This window comes from Petaurus breviceps, unplaced genomic scaffold, assembly GCF_028583685.1.
Source record: "Petaurus breviceps papuanus isolate PSGF00001 unplaced genomic scaffold, PetGlider_PUasm1.0 90491, whole genome shotgun sequence".
Lineage (NCBI taxonomy): Eukaryota > Metazoa > Chordata > Mammalia > Diprotodontia > Petauridae > Petaurus > Petaurus breviceps.
This window is the reverse complement of record NW_027187263.1, coordinates 3,140,039-3,162,336: the sequence shown is the minus strand read 5'-3', so window position 1 is coordinate 3,162,336 and position 22,298 is coordinate 3,140,039. Positions and strand designations below refer to the sequence as shown.

The 22,298-nt window shown below is 39.5% G+C and overlaps 1 long non-coding RNA gene and 1 pseudogene across 1 annotated transcript in view; one reads left to right on the top strand and one right to left on the bottom strand.

Annotated features, from left to right (window-relative positions):
• Positions 1-3,944, top strand: part of LOC138141809 (protein YIF1B pseudogene) — an 11,890-nt pseudogene extending 7,946 nt beyond the window's left edge.
• A 2,315-nt stretch (positions 3,945-6,259) lies between these two features.
• LOC138141802 (uncharacterized) overlaps positions 6,260-22,298 on the bottom strand; it is a 52,564-nt gene continuing 36,525 nt past the window's right edge. The window contains exons 2-4 of the long non-coding RNA XR_011163280.1: positions 8,989-9,079; positions 8,631-8,824; positions 6,260-6,522 (exon numbers count right to left, since the gene is read on the bottom strand). This is a non-coding gene — a long non-coding RNA (uncharacterized lncRNA). The remainder of the gene's footprint in view (positions 6,523-8,630; positions 8,825-8,988; positions 9,080-22,298) is intronic.

Sequence of the window (22,298 nt, the reverse complement as noted above, 5' to 3'; positions counted from 1 at the left end):
AGAGAGAGAGAGAGAGAGAGAGAGAGAGAGAGAGAGAGAGAGAGAGTCTCTCAGCAAGCATCTGGAGGCTGGGCTGCTACTACGGAAGACTGAACTGAGAATTGAGAACTGAGAACACAGAACTCGGACTTGTGGTGGCAAGACTTTCAAGAGCCAACTGGAGCTGTCAAAGACTAAGGAAGCATGACTGTGGTGCTGGTGTTTTGTACAAATGTTGTTGTGGCTTTGTTAATGTATATGAATGTTCCTGTGGTTTTGCCTTCCCAGGAACAGAGACTGTGAAGGTTTTGAGATGGACTGGCCACTGTGAGCTCCAATGTGGAGCAGGAATTGCACAGAGAGCTAGACAAGGAGCTGGGGACTGTCTGCCTTTGAACTCAGATGGCAGATTGGGGCGGGAGCTGGCACCATGGGAAGAGGAACCATGGAAGCTGAAAGCCTGCCCCAAGTCAAGATGAAAAGACCTCTCCATGGGTACTGAGTAGTGACTAATGAAATTGACTGAGTAGTCACTGATGAAATCATAATTTACTTGTGACCTAGGATGGATGGCTTTTGTTTTTTCCATTACCCCTTAAGAGGGTACTGTTGAAGTTGTAACTTAATTGCACTCCATGGGTAGAGAACTTTGACTTTTGTACTTTGTGACCCTTAAGGAGGCAAGCCCTTAAGGATGATCGAGTTACTAAATTACTGTACTTTGTTGAAAACTATGTGACCACTTTGGTGAAAACTATGTGGCCATTTTAGTTATAAGTTGTTGAGATGTGATATGGTGAATGCTGTGTTTTGATTTTCTTTGATAAGTTGTAACATTCTGAATGCTTTACCTTGATTTTCTGTAAATGTTTTGTTCTGATTTGTTATTAAATATATACAGAGTTCACTATACTATGTAATCAGAACCTTGAAAACTGTTCACAGCAGCAGTCCTCTGGAAAGCTGGTTTTGCATGGCTTTTACAGCTAGATATTCCCAACTTGTTTTCCCACAGGCATCTCAAACTAAAGATATTTAGAATTTAATTAACCATCTTCCCTATATGAAACAACCCTCTTCCAAACTTCCCTATTTCTACTGAGGGAGCCATCACCTTTTATAGTTACCCAGGGTCACCCCTCTTGTAGTAATCCTTGCATTTTCATTTTCTTCCATCCCCTATATCAAATTGGTTGTCACATTTTGATAATCTTTCCTCCATAATCTTTCACATCATTCTTCCCATTCACATAGCCAAAACTCTAGTTCAGGCTCTCCTCACTTCTTATTTGACCTACTATAATAGCTTATTAGCTGGTCTGCCAGTCTCCAGTCTCTCTGCTCTCTAATCATCCTCTATATAGCTATCAAAACAGTCTTTCTTAATCAAAGATCTGATCAAAAAAATCCCCTGCTTAAAAATTTTCCATGGGTTCCTATTCCCTCGGGAATAAAATAAAACTCCTCAGCATGGCCTTTAAAGTCTTCCACAATCCAACTCCAGCCTTCCTTTCCAGATTTATTCTATATTACTCCCCCTTCCACTGCATATCATGGTCTGGACAACAGGCATTCTTCTTCCATATGATTTTCCATGCATGGATACTTAAACCAAAGTCTTTTGAGCTTTTGTGAACCATGGTCAAGAGTCTCTACAGTGTTCTGTGCCCTTATAATCAGCAAGATGGTATAGTGGGTAAAGGACTGGGCCTAGAGTCAGGAAGACCTGAGTTTATATCTAGCCTCATGTGACCCTAGGAAAGTCACATGATCTTTGTTTGCCTCTGTTTCTCCTTTTGTAAAATGGGGATTAATAATAGCACCTACCTCTCAGCATTGTTGTAAGGACAAAATGAGATAATTGTTAAGTACCTGGCACATGGAAAGCACTATAGAAATATTAGCTATTATGATTAGCTTTTATTAGTACAATAACACCTGAAAACAGAAGCATCTTAGAGGATAATAACAGTAGAAGAATTAAGGTTCCATGACTTTCAGTGAGAGAAGATATTACTGATGAGGCACCCCTCTTCACACCCTATCAAACTACACATTATTGAAAATCAGACTCTACTTATCAAGAATGCTGAACCTTACTAGACTGCTATTACTGTGCACCTCTGCTTCCTCTGGCCACTTCCATAAAACTTGTGATTCTTATTAAATAAAATTGGTTTTACTGTTAATAACTTTTTTCTTTGTGAGTTGCCTGCCAGTTAGATTTTAAACCTTTTTATTTATGATGTAGTTTCGAGTAGAAAAAAAAAATACTGGATCTGAACAGAAGACATGGGTTTAAATGTCAGCTCTGCACTTTCCAGTCTTGTGGACCTGGGGCAAGTCACTCAGACTCTCTAGGCCTCAGGTTACTGATCACTTATCATTCAGAGGGCTAGATGACCTCTAAGGCCCCTTCCATCTCTAAACCTATGATCTTTGTGCAATGCCCTATACCAGGAACTGGAGATGCAAAGACAATAATAATATATATATTCATTTCCTGCCTTTATATTCCACTGTGGGGGGAGGAGGTTAGGATATAATACATAGACAGAGGAGTAAATAAAAAATAGAGAGAGAGATAACATTGTATACCTACAAGATTGGTTAAAATGATAGAAGGGGAAAGTGACAAATATTAGGGAGCATGTAGACAAAAGTAGGACATAAATCCATTGTTGGTGGAATTTTAAAATGATCCAGCCATTTTGGAGAACAATCTGGAATTAGAGTTATTAAAATACCTATACCTTTGACTTAGCAATACTCCTACTTGGTCTATTTCCAGAGATGATTAGAGAAAAAAAGAACCTACATGTTCTAAAATGTTTACCATAGCCCTCTTTGCAGTAGCAAAGAACTGGAAATTACAGGGATGCCCATCAATTAGGGAATGGCTGAACTAGTTGTGGTATGTGATTGTGATGGCATACTACTGTACTATAGAAATGATGAGCTCAATGATTTTAGAAAAACCTGGAAAGACTTGCAAAAAATAATGGAATGAAATCAGCAGAACCAAAAGAACACTGCATACAGTAATAGCAATATGGTTTAAAGAATGACTCTGAGCCTTTTTTGGCATCCATCAAGGCCGGATTGACTCTCCTAGTCCAGGATGCAGCTGGGCCAGCACCAGCACCAAGGCAGGGAGCACCCAGAGTCCCATGAAGAGGAGAGTGCCTGTACTGGAACCAAGCTCAGCAGATCCCCACCAACTCTTCCATGACACCAGCTCAGTCCATAGGCTCAGGAGCTATATGGCCCAGCAGACCCCTGGGGACCTGGGCTATGCTTCCTCCTCACAGCTAGCCTTCCTCACTGACTCTGTGTCCAACATGGGGATAGTCTATGGGAGCAGCCTGGCTTGCCCATGGCAAGGAACTGGTGGACAGGAAGATTAACCATTTCGTTCCTATTGCCAAACTTAAGTATTACTTGGCTGTGGACACTGTGTAGTGAGGAAGAATCTGGGGCTCTTGGTATTTCCCTACCTGCACCAGGATTGAGAGGTACAGTACCAGCAGGACATGCCAGTGGCCCCGAGGTTCGACATCAGCGCCCTAAGTCGTAGCTACGGCCTCCACCCCATCTGTCCTGGCTTTGCTGGTCTAGCACTGGAGATGCAGGGCAGGTTTTCCCTGGACCTCCTGGGTCTGCAGGCTAGCTCAGCCCTCCTGGATCACAGTAGAGGTGCTGGCCATCCTGCTGTCACTGTCAACACAGACCTCACCACCATTGACCTGCTGGCCTTCTTTCTGCCTGGTGCTCAGCTGGTGTGTTTGAAAGACCTTAATCTTCATGATCCGGACCCCTCGACTGAAAATCCTTTACAAAGTGGCAGCTGAAGGAGTCCTGGTTCAAGAGAGGCACAGAACCATCTGCATCTGTACCTGACCATGGCCATCGCGGACGTCCAGGCCCTCTTCCCGTACTGGCTCACCTCTCACTTGGTCAGGTGAGGGACCCAGGAGGCTGTTCTGGCCCAGAGTGGAGATTGAAGAGGGCCAGGCCGCTGACTTCTGCAGACACAAGAAGCAGGAAGTGGAGCCCCGGGTGGGGAGGAGGGGGGGAGTAAGGGGGAGCGTTGGGGGTCTGTCGCTCTGGATTGAGCTGCCCGGGGCCCAGCTCTCCCTCTCCACACAAAGTCCCTGGCCCTTTGACTGACACCTGCCCCTCCTTCTCCACAAGATTCATCTCCTTGCCTGTTGTGCTTGAGCCGAGTTACCAAACCCCCTGCCCTAGGAAAGAGACCCTCCCCATCTTCTCCTCCTCCTCCCTCAATCCCCTTCCTCTAAAGTACTTAAATATCTGTAACTGCAAAGCATGCTCCAAGCTGGGGCTGCTGACCATGGGCATCTGTTACAGGGAGAAATAAGCCCCCTGGGGGTGCTGCTGAAAAAAAAAAACAGAAAGACTGAGCAAATAAGTTATTTTGTCTATTATAAGTACCGAAATTAACTCTACAAGGCATATGAAGAAAGGTATTATCTGCATACAGAAAAAGAACTGATAAATTGATGTATAGAATATTTTGTGTGTGTGTGTGTGTGTGTGTGTGTGTGTGTGTGTGTGTGTGTGTGTGTACCATTTGTGTCTAATGGTAGCCATCCCTGGAGGGAGGGAGAAAGGAAAAGAAAAGAATTTTACATGATAATTTTGTTGTATATTTCAAAAGAATAGCATGTTGTGCATAGTAGATTTGCAGTTTAATGTACAGTCTATTTATTGTACTGTTATGAAAATGTTTATTTTATTTCATAAATTAAGTAAATACAAAGAAATTTCAAGAGGGAGAGAGAACTCAAGAATGGGGGTGAGGTGCATGATAGTCCACACAAAATTGCATTCAATCCTAGCAATAAGTAGATAGTGCATTACCAACTACTATTCCCATCTTATAGAGGAAAAAACTGAGACTCAGGGAAGTTAAATGACCATAGAGATAGGAAGTCATAGAACCCAGGCCTTGGAGTCTAAACGCAGTGCTCTTCCCACTATATAATCTATATGGATTTATTTATCTTTAAGACTGCTTAAGGGGGCGGCCAGGTAGCACAGCGAGTAAGACCTCCGGCCCCAGTGTCGGGAAGACCTGGGATCAAATCTGGGCTCAGATACTTAGCACCACACCCAGAAATAACTGGCTGTGTAACCTTGAGCAAGTTACTTAACCCCGACTGCTTAAAAAAAAAAAAAGACTGCTTAAGTCAGCTAGTGGTGGCAGACAAAATACTGACCTGAAAATCCAAGGGATTTGGAGTCTATTTTCAGGTCTGCCAGTGTCTAAGACTACAGAGAGTCTGCCAGTGTCTAAGACTACTACCAGCCTGTCTCTGCTTTAGTGTCTTGACCAGAGAAGTTGGGATGTTATTGCATCTCACCCCACCCCACCCCCACCTAATCACATGGAAATGGTGCAAGCATGTTTTATTTTTAAAATTGATCATTATAGAATCCTTTTAGTCAGATACAATATGGTATTTAAAAAATACAGGGTGTAACTAGAATAGTGTGATTTGATTCTCCTTCATCAGTCCTGTGCTTTTATGTATTAAGCTTTTCTATTTTAAAGCCCTTAAGAGAATCTATGATGAGGGTGATTTAAAAAGAAAGAATGGTTGCATCCTTCCTAAAAGAAGTTGGATACATTCTGTGAGCATAATAACAATAATACTAATAATACAAGTCCCCAGCTGTCTGCTCAAGGCCCTTTCTGGAGAACAGCTGGAAATGCATTCTCCTAAGATTGCATCTGGCTTGATTCGCCAGCACTCAAATCCCATTGATCTGGTTCTGTTCTAGTCCTCTGTACTCACAGTTCAAAGAACAGGGAGGCCTGCAAAGAAATGACTGCCATATTGTTCAATCGGCCACAGTGAGCAATATGTAGGATTATAATTAGGAACACATTAAGGGAAACAGCTCAGTGGAGATAAGCTGTTTGACTGCATACGCTTTTTGATGAGGGCTTAGCGCCAATCCCAGAATAAAAAAGATTAAATGTTTGTTACCAATCCTTTTGAACTCCTGGCGGAACATGTGGTAAAGCATTTTTGATTCAAATTAAAAGCATCCTTGGATAAAAATAACCCTGTTCTCCCAGACCTTTCCAAGTGAAACCATTTGGAGGCTGATTTATTGTATTTCCCTTAACCTCTTTCCACCAACATGATTAACGTATGCATTTCTGAATCCCATGTAAGCCTGGACAGGTATTTGTCTTGTTACACATCTGTGGAACAAATGGTAATACAAATTGTATACTCAACAGATGTAAGCTTTCAAAGGCTTGGGCAAATTTAATTTGACTGTGCATATAAATGGAAGGTTCATTGAGCTGGCCCAGTTTTGTTGGTTGCAGGTAGAGAAAGTTGTTGAATCAGACATCACAAAAGAGGCCACCAATCGGGAGGAAATTTCCCAAGTAGGCACTTTTGAAGTCAGAGGAGAAGAATGTGGGGGCTGCCTGTTGCTGCCTCAGTTCCAGAGAGTCACTTGTAGAAGAAGTGAGATAAAGGACACAGCTACTACTCTTTCCTGAAAGAAAGAAAGAAAAAAAAAGAGTTTAACTGTCCTTGAGAGGAAGAGGAGGAGGAGGAGGAGAAGGAGGAGGGGGAGGAGAAAAGAAGAAGAAAAAAAGAAGGAAGAAGAAAGGAGAAAGAAGAAGAAGGAGAAGGAGGAGGAGGAGGAGGACAATTGTATCAAAGATTTTATGCTTCCAGGTTGAAAGGAATTATGGTTTAGTGGTTTGATCTGGAAATGGTGAGCATAAATTGTGTTCCAGATTCAATCTCTGACTTCCTCTGTGGCCTCAGGCAAATCACTTAAACTCTCTGTGCTTGTTTATCTACCTGTAAAATTGGGATATTAATGTTTACCTACCTTTCTGAATTGTGAGCTTGAAACTGCTTATAAAGCACTTTGGAGCTGTTTAAAATAACGGCAGGCACATATTGTACATTTTTTATGAGTCTGGAAAGATTTACAGCCTGATCTACATGATCTGCCTGAGGAATGCTGCACTTGAACTTGAGATTAATTGTTTTATGTATTATTTTAGTTTCAGTAAACTATCAAGCTACTAAAATGCTAATTAGAGGAAAACAAAATTACTGTATTGACTCATTTCGATCCTTTTGTAACACCATTTCAAATATTCACTCTCTATCTTTCGATAAGGAAATGGGATTTTTTTTCTCTACATAATTTCTCTCCTTGTAAACTGAAGTTGTCAACAGCCCCAGCAAACTTCCAAAGGCAGTAAAATAAATAGTAATGACCTAGATTCCTGGAGGTAGGTTCTTTCCCATTTTGGTTAATAAATTCTCTTAATATGTGCCCCTTTCAATTCAGGGGAATTCAGGGGAAAAAATGGGAAGAGTCATATGAACCAAACCAGGAGAACAATAAAGAATAGACTATGATCAAATAAATGAAACAATACCGAAAGGCACCTGAACCAAAGTTTATTTGAGAAGACTCATAAACCAACCAGGAGAACAGTATAGAAAAAATACAATAACATAAATGAAAATAATACTAAAAGGCACCTGACCAAAGTTTATTTGGGAAGGTTCATGTGCATCAGTCAGGAGAACAATAAAGAAAAAATGCTACGAATGAAAACAATACTAAAAGCAGGAGTGTGCTGTTAATATCTCTTGGGAAAAATCATAGGTGTGCAAGATAGACTTTTGAGTTTAATCTGTATTATCAACATTTTCCCTCACTTTCTTCAGTCTAGACAATCAACAAAACAATCAATTAAGCCCTGATCTGTAGGGTTTGCTGATTTCTAAGCTCTAAATGATCATACTGAAAATTTAATAATTGACTCTCCAGAGCCAAATGGTGACTCTAGCACATTCCTGAGTCTGAAAAGCATCTGACATGTTCAGTCATTTTTCAGTCATGTCTGGATCTTTGTGACCCCATTTGGGTTTTTTGTGACTCCGTTTGAGGTTTTCTTGACAAAGATACTGGTTTGCTATTTCCTTCTCCATCTCATTTTACAGAGGAGGAAACTGAGACAAACAAGGTTAAGTGACTTTCCCAGGGTCACACTGCTAGATTTGAACTCAGAAAAATGAGTCTGCCTGACTCAAGGCCCTGCACTCCATCCACCACACCACCTAGCTGTTCTGAAAAGCATCTAAGCTAAAGCTATATTGGGAAGACTCATGACCAGCACCAGGAGAACTGGTAAGAACTGGTAGAAAAGGGTACAATAATATAAATGAAAACAATAGTAAAAGGCACATGAACTGAAGCTCATAAAATTAAAAAAACAGAGAATGAAACTCTCTTTCCTCCTCTTGCAGCAGTGGATGCTGGGTGTGAAATGCTACACCCATGATCAAACATAGCTATTTATATCCATTTGGCTTTGCTTATCCATTTTTCTTTGTTACAAAAGAGAGTTCAATGTTAGATTAATTGTTTTACGTGGTGGTGACAGTGAAGAATAGTAAATAGCTATGGTGTAACAAACAATAGCCGCCTTAAAACATTTTTTAAAAAATATACATGAATTCTTTATCTAAAGTTTTTTTTTCAAATGGGGATGGGAGTGGGGAAAAGGAGGTGAGGGGTGAGGGGTAAAGGGCAGGGTTTCATATTGCTTTGATAAAATAGGAGTCATGTACCCTCTGCAATAGCCAGCATCAAGAGTCACTATTCTGCCAGCTTGGCTCTTCATTGTACCCTTTGAATTCATAGCAGGGGAACACTTGAAGCAGTGCTTTTGTGTCTTTTGCACCAGATGAAAGCAAGTAGACAGTTGGGGTGCTCCTTTGTGATCTTGCTGCCACCAGGAAGGAATCTGTTTTGTCTTTTTTCCCTGAAAGAATTAAAATGATACTTGAAAATCCTAGTTTTCTCAGCCAAAAAATCTACTCTAGTTACTAGTGGGTTAAACTCACCATTCAAAGTTCCAAGTTTGATTTCATTATACACAAAAGGTCATCTTTGCACTATGAAATTTTGTTTAGCTTGGTTACTTACTATTGTCTCTGATAGGTGTGCAAGCTCGGAAGAGGAGAGGGGAATCATTCTCATAGCATCTTCATATCTCTCTCACACTCCTGTGTAGCTCCTGTGGGGGGAAAAGGTGGAGGGGAGGAGGTAAATAAGTAAATATGCAGAAATGAAAAAAAAAGCTTTCATGCAATCATTGGCTTTTATAGGCAAGAATAAATTGACATCAGTCAATTGATTTGATTTGGAAAGAAAAACATATAAAATGTTCTCTAAAGCCACTTGAGGAAATTTGGGTTGAATGTATCCAAAGGGAAAAGAAAAAATGATATAATTACTGAGGTAATTCAAGCTAAAAATAAACTACCCAAGCTCACCAGAAAAATCCAGAAAATGCGACAACACTAGGGTGCCTTTGCTTCATTTTTTTCAGATGATTACCTCAGTTCTCCACAACTCTCTATCTACAGAAACATCTGGTCAATTCAATCAATTTAGGGGAAAATTCAATGAAAATATCAATCTGCCAGCATTTCAGCTGATGGAACTTTCCAATTTTGTCCTGGTTGTTCTGCCATAATGTAGCCTCGGTTTGAGCTTCTTTATTTAGTATGAGTTTAACTTTTTTTTCCAGAAAGAAATTTTGTCAATTAGTAGGGATGTGCTTTTGATATCAAAGTTTGCGGAATCAATTTAGAGTAATTGCACCTCATTTATTTCAGTTAATATTTCCAATACTTATGGGAAAATATTTTTATAAAGTTAAGACAATACTATAAAACATCTAGAGGAGGCCAATTCAGTGCAAATTAATACAATATTAAGACAATCATAAAATCAGAGAATCTTAGAGTCAAGAGGAAGATTTCTTATCATTTAGTCCAACCACCCACCCAATTAAGGAATCACTTCTACAGTGTCCCATGTCGATATTCACATATCACATTTAGTAAAAGAGGAGTTTGCTATTCATCCATACTATTTTTGGAAACCTTTAATTCTTAGAAAGCTTACATTCAGTGGTTTGGGGGAGCCAGCTAAAACCAACTCTGCAGAGCCAGTAATTAAATTCTCAGTCATTAAATTTACACATCAGAAATCAACAAATACCATAAATCAGGTCTTGATTTATTATTTTGTTGGTTTTCTAGACTTGAGAATGTGGTGGAGAAAATGTTAATAATTCAGATTAAATATAAAACTATGTTGTGGTGGAGCCAAGATGGCAGAGTAAGAAGCAGGAAAACTCCATATGCTCCCTCCATAACCACCTCAAATACCAATAAAAAATGACTCTAAACAAACTTTAGGGCTACAGAACCCACAAAGTGAAAGATAGAAATAAACCTGCCACTGAAGACACCCCAGCAGGGGGACAGGAAGGGTTCATGGAAGCCCCCTGGGAGCAGAGACCAACCCTGCGTGAGCCCTCAGTTTTAGCCTTAAGGCGACCCAACCAGCCTCAGCTAGAGGGACTTAGGGACAGTGGATCACCAGCAGCTGTGGCAGTTTCCAGAATTATCAACCCATAAATTCCAAAGAAAAAGTAAGAGTTCAGTGTGGACTTTGTGGGAACAGGGGGTCTGGGAGTGTGCTCTGGCCTCTGCCCCCAGAGGGAAAAGTGGCTAAGGCTCAGTGGCTGCTGCCATGGCTGCTTCAGGACTCCTGGCCTGCAGATTGTAGGGGGACCAAGCAACCAGGCTGAGGGGTAATAGCTCTTGCTTTAACTTGCTTGGATCTGGATCGCTATCTAGGGTGGAGGTCCTGGGGTGCATGACCAGTGTGCAAGAGCCAGTGGAGGCTTCGAGAGGGCAGCCAACTAATAGCTCCAGCAGTTGAGAAAACATCAGAGATGTGGGATAGGGCTCTCTTCCCTGGAAGAAGAGTTCTACTGTGGCAAAAAGCTCAAAAGTCAAATAATTGAGTGGCAACATGAGCAAGCAAAGGAAGCAAAGCAAGTACAGCATTATGACTTTGGATTCCTTTTGGGGGGACAAAAAGGATCAAAACATGGAACAGGAGGAAGACAATGAAGTCAGAACTCCTGTGCCAAACCTTCCAAGAAAAATATGAATTTATTACAGGCCATGGAGGAGCTTAAGAAGGATTTTGAAAAGCAAATAAGAGAAGTGGAGGAAAAATTGGGAAGAGAAATGAAAATGATGCAAGAAAATCAGGAAAAGAGAGTCAACAACCTGACTGAAGAAAACAACACCTTAAAAAATAGCCTAACTCAAATCGCAAAAGAGGCTCAAAAAGCTAATGAGGAGAACAACGCCTTAAAAAGCTGAATTTATCAGAGGGAAAGAGAATCTCAAAAGCTCACTGAAGAGAATTCCTTCAGAATTAGATTGGAGTAAATGGAAGCTAGTGACTTTATGAGAAATCAAGATACTATTAAACAGATCCAAACAAATGAAAAAATGGAAGGCAATATGAAATATCTTACCGGAGAAACCACTGATCTGGAAAATAGATCTAGGAGAGATAATTTTAAAATTATTGGACTACCTGAAAGCCATGATCAAAAAAAGAACCTAGAAATCATCCTTCAAGAAATTCTCAAGGAAAATTGCCCTGATATCTTAGAACCAGAGGGCAAAATAGAGGTTGAAAGAAGATCCCCAAAAGAAAACTCCTAGGAATATTATAGCCAGGTTCCAGAATTGCCAGATCAAGGAGAAAATATTACAAACATCAAAGAAGAAACAATTTGAATATTATGGAAACACAATCAGGATTACACAGGATCTGGCAGCTTTTACATTGAGGGATCAAAGGGCTTGGAATATGATATTCTGGGGGTCAAAGGAGCTGGGATTAAAACCAAGAATTGCCTACCCAGCAAAACTGAGTATCATGTTTCAGGGGAAAATATGGTCATTCAATGAAATAGAGGACTTTCAAGCATTCTTGATGAAAAAACCAGAGTTGAATAGAAAATTTGATATTCAGATACAAGAAGCAAGAGCAGCATGAGAAGGTAAACAGGGAAAAGAAATCATAAGGAACTTATCAAAGTTGAACTATTTACATTCCTACATGAAAAAACAATAATTGTAACTTACGAAACTTTTCTCAATATGAGAATCATTAAAGGGAATAGAAATGTGTGTATACACAAACACACACATATATATATACATATGTATGTATATATTGTATTTATGTATACATACATATATATCTATATAGGAGAGTATACGGGCATATGAATACATATGTGAGTGTGTGTATATATGTGTACATGTATACATACATAGAGGGCACAGGACCAATTGAATAGGAAGGGATGATACTTAAAAGGTGAAACTGGGAGGTGAGAGGAATATAATGAGAGGAGATGGAGAAAAACAGAATGGGGTAAATTATCTCATATAAAATAGGTGAGCAAAAACTGTTACAATGGAGGGGAAGAACAGGAAGGCAAAAGGGAATGAGTCAAACTTACTGTCATTGAATTTGGCTTAGGGAGGGAATGAAATACACACTAAATAGGGTATCTCACCCTACAGGAGAGTAGGGTGGAAGGGGATAAGAGGGGGGATGATGAAAGGGAGGGCAGGCTGGGGGGGAGGAAAGTTGGAAGCACACACTTTTGAAAAGGGACAGGATCAAACTAGAGAATAGAACAAGTGGGGTGTGTGATAGGATGGAGAGAAAAATAGTCAGTCTTTCACAATATATCCACTATGGAAATGTTTTGCATAGCTACACATGTACAACCTATATTGAATTACTTATCTTCCCAGTAAAGGTGGGTAACGAGGGAGGAAAGGAAAGAATCTGGAATTCAAAGTTTTAAAAATCAAATGTTTAAAAAGAAATATATATATAATTTTTTCACATGCATCTGGGAAATAAGATATAGAGGCACTGGGGTATAGAGATCCATTTTGCCCTACTGGAAAGTCAGAGGGCAAGTGGGGGAGGACATAGGAGAGAGCAGATTGGGGGAGGGGGTATACAGTGGGATCACTGTTTGGGGGGGTGTGTAGGGGAAAGACAGCAAAAATATTTGTAACTCAAAATCTTGTGGAAATGAAAGATGTAAACTAAAAATAAACATAAAATTTAATTAAAAAAACAAACAAAAAAATATGTTGTATGCATACTTCTCCTCCCCTTCCCCAGAGCTTATTGTTAAATGTCTATCAGCAAAACCCTGGCTCATATGACCTTAATTCTGCCTCCCTGCATCTTACACTTATTTGGTTCTAGTTGTACTCTCTAGTACAAAACTGAAAAATGGATTCTGCCTTGCAGGGACTATGAGATATTTGTAGAAATTGTGACTGAATGTGAACTGCATAGTCTCTGGAGTCAGAGACTATGCAGATTTCTTTCATTCATTCATTCATTCATTCATTCATTCATTCATTCATTCATTTATTCATTTGCTTTTTGGAGGGCAGTTGGGGTTAAGCGACTTGCCCAAGGTTGCATGGTTAGTAAGTCTTAAGTGTCTGAGGCTGAATTTGAACTCAGGTCCTCCTGACTCAGGCCCCAATCTATTCACTGAAGTACCTAGCCATCCCTGGACTACCCAGATTTAAAATCTGTCTTTTACTATTGCTCTAATATTGAACAAATTACACAATCTATTTAGGCCTTCTTGTGCTCATCTATAAAATGAGGAGGTTAGACTAGATGGTCTCTGAGGTACCTTCAAGTTCTTATGTCTGTGGTTATATTTTTCTCATTCACCATCTCTTTTCTAGGCTAAAAACATCCTTGCCTTCTAATAAGTGAGCATAGTGTATTGTGGTTCAGTCATTTTTCAGTCATGTCTGACTCTTCATGACCCCATTTGGGGTTCTCTTGGCTAAGTTACTGTAATGATTTGCCATTTTGTTCTCCAGCTCATTTTACAGATGAGGTAAACAGAGTTAAGCGACTTGCCCAGGATCACACAGCTAGTAAGCGTCTGAGGGCACATTTGAACTCAGGAAGATGAGTCTTCTTGATTTCAGGCCTGACACTCTATCCATTGCACTACATAACTGCCTGTGCATAGCATAGTGGAACTGGAAATATCACTAGACTTGGAGTCAGAAGACTTGAATTTGAATTCTGTCATTTCTACCTGTGTGTCCTTGAACTAGTAACATAACTTCTCCAATCCTCAGTTTCCACATCTGTAAGGTAAAGGAGGACATGAATAGTTGTACCATCTACCTAAGAAGATTATGGTGAAGTAAATACTCTGTATAGTACTATGTACATAGGAACTATCATTATAATTTAAACATAACTCATATGATGTAGGTTCAAGAACCCTTACCATCCTGATAACCCTCCTCTGGAATATAGCCTGCCAATCTTCCTTTACAATTTAATGATTACAAATAGATGATAATGCTCCAGATGGCATTTGACCAGGGTAGTGCATCATACTGGAATTATTATATCTATTAATTGAGACATTCCATTTCTATTGAAAATTAAATTATGTTTTTTAGCACCTAGATTTTTGCCTCATATTAATCTTCTTGGTCAACCAAAATTTTCAGTACCTTTTTCATATGAAGTACTGCCAGTTCAATTATACCAGTTATCCTTTTTGATAGTTTTTTAAACCAAAATCGTGAATTTGTATCCCTGTTAAATTTGTTACTCTTGGATTTGACTTTGGTTTTTAGCTTGCTGAAATAATTTTGAAATATGATTCCATTAACTATCCCTCCCAAGTTCTGAGTCATTTTCAAATCTGGTGGGTGTTGTACTAGGTGATGGTAATTGTCAGAGAGGAAAGGTCTAAATGCCAGTTCACAGCCATTGCATAGAGAAAAGGTGACTACAAATAAAGATATTGACCACAACCACAAGATACCAGAAGAGTCAGGTAGGCAAAGCAATAGCTTCTCCCAAAGTCATGACCAGGAAGACAAGAAGAACTCATTGTGGCCTAGGGAGTCAGATTTGAAAGAGCAATGTCTGACTGTGGCAGGTGGACCTGGAAGCCAAGGTCTGAGATGTCATTTTGCCAAACTAGATTCATTGAGAGCAATGAGATAACATCTCCAGGCAAAAAGCTGTTGATTCTATAGACAAAGTCTAAGTAGAAAGGAGATCAGACAGATGAACAAAAAAGAGAAGAATTAAGACTTAATATCCTATAATCTTCCAATTAGGAACATGAGGGCTAACTTAAAAAGTTCCTGAAAACTTGGAAAATTCTTCTTTTGATTGTAACCCTTCTGTGAGTGCTTCATAGTAAAACTTTGCTAAAAAAATTTTCTTAAAGGAGCAAAAGAAAGGTAGTGTATTATTACTCAGAGTTTGTGGAGGTTGTTCTAACCATTCTCCAGAAGATGTACCCTTAAAAAAATCAGATATACAAGTAAATAGAGCACCAGCCCTAGAGTCAGGAGGACCTGAGTTCAAATCCAGCCTCAGATACTTACCACACTTACTAGCTGTGTGACCTTGAGCAAGTCACTTAACCCCAATCCCTTTGCCTTCCCCCCTCCAAAAAAAATCAGATATACATTGGTTTCTCCATAGTGTATCAATCTTAGGTTGTAAATGTTTAAAAGATAGAAAATGGGTCTAAGAAGTTGTATTTGCTCAAGGATTAACATTGTACAATGTATAGCCACATGCTTAACATGCATTTCTTTATGATGAATCAATTGTTGATTGGCATACAGGAGGACTGAGGGAAGGGCTAAGGGCAAAGTTCTACAACTAAATCTGACTACTCCCTGAAAACATGCAGAACATTCTTCAGACAAGCACACAAATATACATCTGTCCTCTGAGACAATGCAATCCTGGTGTTACCCATAAAAAAAATCCCATAGAAAGTCTCAAGGTTCTTCTAATCTGCATAATAAGCCATGTCAGCTGAGACATGACAGGGATCCCTGGTTCATCCCACCAGGTAAATGACAGGGCTCCATTCCTAGCTCCTCCATTGTTCTTTGGGTCAGAATATGAGATGAGACAGAACTTACCTGGGTCAGGGACCAGAGGTTGAATTGACCACTGAGTTATGATTCCAACAAACACATGAGTAACTTTGGAGGAGTTACTTATAATCTACATTTCACTAAAAACAAAACAAAATCACACATTGGTACATCAGGTGAATAATCTGAATCACCGGAGTAAAATTTGCATTGGCTTTCCAAAATAAAGAACAGAAAAGGTTAATAGACTTTGAGTATTGTTGATGACCATTGAAGAAGACTGAGGACAGGGTTAAAAACAAAGTTTTACAACTAGGTCTGGCTATTCCATGGAAATATGTAGGTTATTTTGAAAGCAAGTGAAGAAAGGCACCAATACTCTCTGAGACAATACAAGTGCTGAAAGTTAGCTATCATTTACTTAGTGAATCCCCACTCAAGTTCAAGGTCAATCAATGCTTCAGAATACCATTTGGGTAACCAGCATTCTTGAAAGTTCTGCCAGCTCTAGCAGGTTTCAACAAACTGGAAAGACTTTGAGTGATGGACAATGAGTGGTGTATTTGTTAGTGTTAGAGTGTGTGAGTGTGTGTGTGTGTGTGTGTTTGTGTGTGTGTGTGATCTAAGTACTGGCCTTTCTAAATTCAGAGGGGCTCCTTACCAGCAGATGGGTTTTAGGGTTTTGGTTTGTTTTCCAGGCACAGCAGTTCATGAGGAGTATCTTTTCTATTTGACTGACTCCTTGGTTAGACTGGTGAAGCCTATGGACGCCTTCTCAGAATAATGTTTTCAAATGCTTAAAAATAAATAGGAGGATAATGAAAACTAAAGGTTAGTAAAAGTAAAGAAATAATTTCCCCCCCACCAATTTCATGGACCCCCTGAAATCTACCATAAAGGTCTATAGTCTTCAAGTTAAGAATCCTTGTTCTAAGGCATAGACAGCGTATGATTCACTGCAATGGAAAGAGTACCCTACCAGTAAATTCACAGATGCCGGAAATATTGAAGAATTTAGGGTGTGGAGGGAAGTCTTCAGTTGATAAAAATCCCTTCCCAGATACTGCAAGTTCTGCAAGCTTTCTAACTATAAGGTAATCCTAGGCAGAACTCAAGAAATTCAACACAGCTACTAGAGCTGAAGATCTAAGACCTTGGTAAGCATCTGTAATGGGAATGTAAATTTAAAGATCTTCCCTGCCCCTAGGCTAAAGTGCACCTGGAGCCTGGGGTAGGAGGCTTGTTTTTCAGTAGATACTTCTTGATTGGCCAGTGAGTCAAAAAGGTTGTTACATTCTCTGAGCCAGGAGAAGGCTATATAAGCCCTGATGTGTAGCTTTGTTTTGGGGGCTCACTTTGAGAAGTGTTCTGTGATTTGATATGGATTATGGGAAGCCGTTGTCCAGAGCCCCCCAGCTTTGAAAATCCCAGATGTTGAAACCCAGATATTGATTTGGTATGGATGTAATGGCTGGACAGTTTGGAAAGCTGTCTACTTGATATGTTTCTGTCTTGATAATTCTGTCTGTATACTTTGAAGTTCGGGGTGCTGACCTTTTTCCCCTGAACTAGGTAAATGATACACATCTGACTGGTTGCTTTCCTTTATCAAAGCAGATCCAAGAACCTGTGGTGGCAGCAACCCTGGGGAGGCTTGGGGTGCTTGCTGCTACAGCATCATCACTGACTTAATTCCACAAGAGGCTCAACTCTTTGAAAGAATTCTATTAATAGAACCTGCCATAATGTATCCTGCTTTCCAGTTCTGGACACATAATCAAATCAATATTGTCGCTGCTACTAAAAAAAGTTTTGTCAATCTACTCCACTATGACTCCACCAGCCTTGTGATTTTCCAACCTATTATACCCTGGCCACCACTCCTCAATACATCTCACCTTATTAGATAATGAATGCTTTGAGGGCAGAGGCTGTCTTAATTTTTGTTTTTGCATATCAACACAGTTCTTGGAATATAGTAAACATTTATTCGTTGGTTCAATAAACTCGAGTAATAATAACAGTTTACAGAGTGTTTTACATGCATTATGTCATTTGATTCTCACAACAAACCCATGAAGTAGATGCTATTATTATCCCCATTTTACAGATAAAGGCTCTGAGGCTCAGAGAGGGAAAGTGATTTACAAAGCTCACTGGGCAAAGAATATAGAGATGTGTTCTAGTGTCAGATTTTTCTCTCAACTGGTAGCATGACTTTGGATAAATCTCCTAACTTCCTCTAAGTCTTACTTTTTCTTTCAGAAGTCATCTTGGCATTATATATATCTCATTGTTTGGAAGATCAAATGAGATAAAACACTTTGAAAGAAAATTTAAGTGCTTTATCATTTGGATAGGTGATGATTCTGGACATTCTCCTGTCAAACTCACATAAGAAGATGGTAAGAAGTGATATAGTATGTTTTAATGTGATTCTGGACTCCAAAGAACTTACACACTCTGGGAAACATGACAGTCTCAGTTATTTTTCACTGCCTGATAAATTATGAGCTCCCCATGAGTTTTCAGTACCCTTGGGAAGCAAGAGAGTTGAGTGCAAAGCTGTTCAGTTCCCCCTAAAACAGATACAGCTGGATGGAAGAGTTTAATGCAAGAAAACAGCAAATTCAGCCTCGCTGCCAAGTTTGTGCCAGAGTTATGAACAATGGCTTATATTGGACAGGGCATGGGTATGGAGAATAGAAGAAATATGTCTGATAACCCCAACATAGTTAGAAATATTTGTACCCAATGGTGATTTCACTAAGCTACTGTGTTATGTATGTGCACATGCACATAAAGGAGCTATAGAACAGGCAGCCTTAAGCTTGAATGCTAAAGAGACTCCAGTTGAAGAAAATGCCACAGTGACTCAAAAGTTATCTTTGTAATTTACTTCTTTTGTGAATATGCCATGTTCTTTGGAGTTTGGGGCTTTTAGTAAGCCCTTTGACATGTCATACTTAGGTCTCATGTTCCTTCTATCCCTGCCACAAGAATATCACTTTTATGTTCTCAAATGTTCCCAAGTTATATTTTGTTGCAGTCATATAAGGGTTTTGCATCTCAGAAATGGAACAAGTGTAATTAGCAAACTCTACCTCCAGCCCCTTATAAAGTCTGGCTGAATGATTTGGTTGATTCTTTTCAAAACATGTGAGCTTTGGAATGAGGCAAGACTTGGAAAATTTTGGTCACAGATTTTTCTCAACCTGGGGACTCTTGATCAACCTGGGAATTCCTACAGGTATTTTATTGGGACTACAGAATCCTTTCATTACATGGAAGGTTTCAGAAGAAGCAAGTGCTCTTGAACAAGGTCACATTGTATGTTTCTGTGCACCGTGAGCTTCATTATGCCCTTACAGCCTGTGATAGCTCTGGCAATGTGCCCTTATAGGTACAGAAAAGAAGGCGCTTCACCCTAGGCTGCCATGTTGCTACTCTTTCTACTTCACAGCTGCTCTAGAAAATCTTTTTAAAAACTCTTATTGTGGAATTATGAATTAAGAGCTGGGAAGGAACTTAGAAGTCATCTAGTACAATCTTCACCCCCCCCTTCCCAATTTACAGATGAAAAAACTGAGGCTCAGAGAGATTGAGGAATTTATCCAAGGTCACTCCTGTATTAAATTAATTAATTAATTAATTAAGTGCCAAGGCCAGGAATTGAACCCAAATCTTCTGAATTCATATCTGGTGGGCTGTCTATTCTATCACAATTTATTTGGCATAGAAATAGAAGGTCCTGAGCAGCAGTATTGCTAAACTAGTGGTTCATGGAGGAGAATCACAGCAGAGATCAACTTAATGCATACATATATCATATTTGAATAAGTATTCAAATGGATCCGTGATCCCATCAATATGAGCATTCCTTCCAACATGCATATCATAACATCCATTTCTGCCAACAAATTCAATACCCAGAATCCATTCAACCTACTGACAACTGTCTTCACTTTCTCTTGCCATACACCAGTGGATATCAGTGGAGTATTGTAATGGAAATGTAAATTTTTAAGATCTTCCCTGCCCCTAGGCTAAAGTGCACCTGGAGCCTGGGGTGGGAGGCTTGTTTTTCAGTAGATACTTTTTGATTGGCCAGTGGGTCAATAAGGTTGTTACATTCTCTGAGCCAGGAGAAGACTATATAAGCCCTGATGTGTAGCTTAGTTTTGGGGCTCACTTTGAGAAGTGTTCTGTGATTGGATCTGGATTCTGGGAATCTGTTGTTGAGAGCCCCCCCCTCGGCTTTGAAAAACCCAGATGTTGATTTGGTATGGATGTAATGGTTGGACAGTTTTGGAAACCTGTCTACTTGATAATTCTGTCTGTATATTCTGAAGTTCGGGGTGCTGACCTTTTTCCCCTGAACTAGGTGAATGATACATATTTGACTGATTAAAGTAAGCTTGTTAACCCATTTTGAGTTGCTTTCCTTTATCAAAGCAGATCTAAGAACCTGTGGTGGCAGCAACACTGGGGACACTGGGGTGCTTGCTGCTACAAGTACACATGATATCCATCAGTTATCCAATTACCTTTTGCTTTTCCAAGTGACCACAAATCTTCCTTTTGGGACACCCAACTATAAATCACCCAAAAGAGATTTTCTTTAATAAGTTTTTATTGATATATTTTGTTTTTATAGAATCTACATTCACAATACATCCCATTACTACAAGAGAGAAGCTCTTTAAAACAAAGAATAAGAGGGAAAATAAATTCAATACAACTAGCCAATACTTTTTTTTTTTTTGCTTTTTGGAGGGCAATTGGGTTTAAGTAACTTGCCCAAGGTCACATGTTTGTTTGTGTGCATTAAGTGTCTGAGGCCAGATCCAAACTCAGGTCCTCCTGACTCCAGGGCCAGCACTCTAGTTACTGCACCACCTAGCCACCCTAGCCAATACATTTTAAAAGCATGTCATCATAGGCGTGGTACCTTTAATTCTGTGCCTTCATTTATTGAGCACACACTTAGCATAGTTAGAAGGTTGTGGGAGATAGACACGCACATGCTTAGCATAGTTAGAAGGTTGTGGGAGACAAAAAGTAGGTATAAGGCATAAGGATTCCCTCACAGAGTTGGGGAAACAGGTAACTCAGACAAAGCCATTGTGAAAAAGAGACAATGAACATATTTAATTAAAGTGTTAGACTGTTTGATACAGGCTGTGAATACTATAGGATATCATAGAAAAAGGAGAAAAGTAAATACAGTACTAGTCAGAGGAGGCTTCATGGAAGAGGTAAAACTTAAGTAGAAGGATGGGTAGAAATGAAATAAATGGAGGGAAGAGAGAAGGGCATTTCAGTTGACTGGAGCAGCATATACAAAGGCACAGGGTGTTACTGGGACAATGAGGAGACTGACCTGAGGGTGAAAAGTACATACAATATTGGTAGCCTGTGTTTGATATAGGGAGTGTCTGAGTCCTTGTTCCTCCTCCTCACAGCCCCACACTATATAAACACAGGAAGACATCAAAGGTTTCCTTATTTATTCTTATGCTGGCCCCAGGTGGGATCCAAGACTGGAAAGGTCAGGTCCAATATAGACAATGGATAGTCACATTCACCACTGATAACAGGCACAATATAAAAATAAGCATGAACTGCCCTGTTGATGAAGCTCCTTGGAGCAAGAATGTAATGTACCCATTCATTTATACAAGTAGTATAAATAACAAAAGCAATGTTTCTGATTCACAATCCAGAAATAAAACTGACTCAGTAATAAAATGTTAGAGTTTAAAGGTACTTTTTAGCTAATCTAATTTAATTCCATCATTTTACCCATAAGGGACCTGAGGCCCAAAGGTAGTGAGTGATTTGTCCAATGTCACACAGCTAGTTGGTGGCAGAACTGAGATTAAAGAGCAGGTTTCTTGACTCTTAAAACAACAATCTTCCCATTATACCATGCTGTCTCCCTATAAGAAAAAAAAAATCAGAAAACTGATGACTTGCCAAGGTTCCCTTAGAAGATTCTAGGAATTCTATCACATAGAACCAAAATAGGAGAGAGACAACAAGTAGTCAAGGTTCTTTATTAATGTTAATGAACATATGATGAAATATGAATGAACATTTGTAGAATTATGGGATATTGAAGCTGGAAGCTATTACAATCCCGTCATTTCACAAAGGTGGAAACTGAGAGCCAAAAAGAGAGAAAGACTTGCCCAAGGTTGCTCAGTTAAATAGAGAGCTAAAAATAGAAATTCCTTTACTATTAATCCAATATTCTTTCTAACAAACCATGTTGCCTCATGAAATTATGGAGATTTTTTTTTACATATACATAAAATCTTCAGTTTTCAGGGTGGGAAGAAAATCAATGTGTTTCCTGATATCAAACACTACTATAACCAAAATATACTCTCATCCAAGATCTTTACTATCTTCAAATAT